The sequence below is a fragment of the Bos taurus genome, chromosome 3, assembly GCF_002263795.3.
Source record: "Bos taurus isolate L1 Dominette 01449 registration number 42190680 breed Hereford chromosome 3, ARS-UCD2.0, whole genome shotgun sequence".
Lineage (NCBI taxonomy): Eukaryota > Metazoa > Chordata > Mammalia > Artiodactyla > Bovidae > Bos > Bos taurus.
Window position 1 is genome coordinate 16,928,904 of NC_037330.1, and position 3,147 is coordinate 16,932,050.

Here is a 3,147-nt window from a genome sequence, read left to right on the forward strand (position 1 = left end):
ACATTGTACAGGAGGCAGTGACCAAAACCATCCTGAAAAAAAGAAACGCAAGAAGGCAAAGTGATTGTCTGAGGAGGCTTTACAAATAGCTGAGGAAAGAAGAGAAGTGAAAAGCAAAGGAAAAAGGGAAAGGTGTACCCAACTGAATGCAGAGTTCTAGAGAACAGCAAGGAGAGATAAGAAGGTCTTCTTCAATGAACAATGCAAAAAAATAGAGGCAGACAAAAGGATGAGAAAGACTAGAGATCTCTTCTAGAAAATCGGAGGAAAAATATAAAGGAAACATTTCATGCAAGGATGGGCATGATAAAGAACAGATGGTAGGGACCTAACAGAAGCAGAAGAGATTAAGAAGAGGTAGCAAAAATACACGGAATAACTATACAAAAAAAAAAAAAAAAGGTTTAATGACCCTGATAACCACAATGGTGTGGTCACTCACCTAGAGCCAAATATCCTGGAATGTGAAGTAAAGTGAGTCTTAAGAAGCATTATTACTAACAAAGCTAGTGGAAGTGATGAAATTCCAGCTGAGCTGTTTCAAATCCTAAAAGATGTTGCTGTGATACTGCTGCATTCAATCTGTCAGGAAATTTAGAAAACTCAGCAGTGGCCTCAGAACTGGAAAAGATCAGTTTTCATTCCAGCCCAGAGAAAGGCAATGCCAAAAAATGGTCAAATTACTATATAATTTCACCCATTTCACATGATAGCAAGATTATGCTGAAAATCCTTCAAGCTAGGCTTCAGTAGTACATAAACTGAGAACTTTCAGATGTACAAGCTGGGTTTTGATAAGGTAGAGGAAAGTGAAAGTGAAAGTAAAGTCGCTCAGTCCTGTCCGACTCTTTGCGACCCCATGGACTGTAGCCTACCAGGCCCCTCCATCCATGGGATTCTCCAGGCAAGAGTACTGGAGTGGGTTGCCATTTCCTTCTCCAGGGGATCTTCCCAACCCAGGGATTGAACCTGGGTCTCCCGCATTCCAGGCAGACGCTTTAACCTCTGAGCCACCAGGGAAGCCCAAGGTAGAGGAACCAAACATCAAATGGCCAGCATTCATTGGATCATAATGAAAGCAAGGGAATTCCATAAAAACATCTGCTTCATTGACTACGCTGAAGTCTATGACTGTGTGGATCACAACAAACTGGCAAATTCTTAAAGAGATGGGAATACCAGACCACCTTACCTGTCTCCTGAGAAACCTGTATGCCGGTAAAGAAGCAACAGTTAGAATCAGACATGGAACAACTGACAGGTTCAAAACTGGCAAAGGAGTACGTCAAGGCTGTTTATTGTCACTTGGCTAATTAACTTCTATGCAGAATACATTATGGGCTTCCCTGGTAGCTCAGCTCGTAAAGAATCCACCTGCAGTGCAGGAAACCCCAATTCAATTCCTGGTCTGGAAGATACCCTGGAGAAGAGATAGGCTACCCACTCCAGTATTCTTGGGCTTCCCCAGTAGCTCAGAGGGTAAAGAATATGCCTGCAATGTGGGAAACCTAGGTTCGATCTCGGGGCTGGAAGATCCTCTGAAGGAAGGCATGGCAAACTACTCCAGTATTGTTGCCTGGAGAATCCCCATGGACAGAGGAACCTGGCAGGCTACAGTCCATGGGGTCACAAAGAGTCAGACATGACTGAGCGCCTAAGCATAGCACAGAGTACATTATGCAAAATGCCAAGCTGGATGAATCACAGGCTGGAATCAAGATTACCAAGAAAAGTACCAACAGCCTCAGAAATGCAGGTGATACCACTCTAATGGCAGAAAGTGAAGAGGAACTAAAGAACCTCTTGATGAGGGTGAAAGAGGAGAGTGAAAAGCTGGCTTCAAACTCAATATTTTATACATAGTAGTGTATATATGTCAATCCCAATTTCCCAATATAATTGGGAAATATATATTGGGAAAAAATATATATTATTTCACCTCCCCTCCGTACCACTTCGATGTCCATAAGTTTTCTCTACATCTGTCTCTCTATTTCTGCTTTGTGAATAGTTCATCTGTGCCATTTTTCTAGATTCTGTATATAAGTGATATTATTATATGATATTTGTTTTTCTGTTTCTGACTTACTTCACTCTGTATAACAGGCTCTAGGTCTATCCACGTCTCTGCAAATGGCACTGTTTCATTCCTTTAAATGGGTGAATAATATTCTATTATATACACCAAATCTTCTTTACCCACTCCTCTGTTGATGGACATTTAGGTTGCTTCCAGTCCTAGCTATTGTAAATTGTGCTGCAATGAACATTGTGGTGCATGTGTCCTTTTGAATTACTTTCTCCAGGTATATGCCCAGGAGTGGGATTGCTGAGTCATATGATAATTCTATTTTTAGTTTTTTGAGGCATCTCCATGCTGTTCTCCATAGTGGCTGTACCAATTTACATTCCCACCAACAGTACAGGAGGATTCCCTTTTCTCCACATCCTCTCCAGGATTTGTTGTTTGTAGATTTTTTTACAGCAGCCATTCTCACCAGTGTAAGGTAATACCTCTTTGTAGTCTTGATTTGCCTCACTATTAGTAATGTTGCTGAGCATCGAAGAATTGATGCTTTTGAACTGTGGTGTTGGAGAAGACTCTTGAGTGTCCCTTGGACTGCAAGGAGATCCAACAAGTCCATTCTAAAGGAGATCAGTCCTGGTGAAACTCCAATACTTTGGCCATCTGATGTGAAGAGCTGACTCATTGGAAAAGACCTTGATGTTGGGAAAGATTGAAGGCAGGGAGGGATTGGGGGCAGGAGGAGAAGGGGACGACAGAGGATGAGATGGCTGGATGGCATCACTGACTCGATGGACGTGAGTCTGAGTGAACTCCGGGAGTTGGTGATGGACAGGGAGGCCTGGCGTGCTGCGGTTCATGGGGTCGCAAAGAGTTGGACACGACTGAGCGACTGAACTGAACTGAATTAGTAATGCTGAGCATCTTTTCATGTGTTTGTTGGCTATCTTTATGTCTTCTTTGGAGAAATGTCTATTTAGATCTTCCACCCATTTTTTTCATTGGGTTGTTTGTTTTTTTGATATTGATATACATGAGCTGTTTGTATATTTTGGAGATTAATCCCTCATCAGTTGCTTCATTTGTAAATATTTTCCCCCATCCTGAGGGTTGCTTTCATT

General features: G+C 42.1%; 1 non-coding gene across 1 annotated transcript; it reads right to left on the reverse strand.

The window, feature by feature from the left end:
- Positions 1-948: 948 nt before the first annotated feature.
- Positions 949-1,020, reverse strand: TRNAS-GGA (transfer RNA serine (anticodon GGA)). The gene has a single exon. It is a non-coding gene; the product is annotated as a tRNA-Ser (tRNA).
- Positions 1,021-3,147: the final 2,127 nt, after the last annotated feature.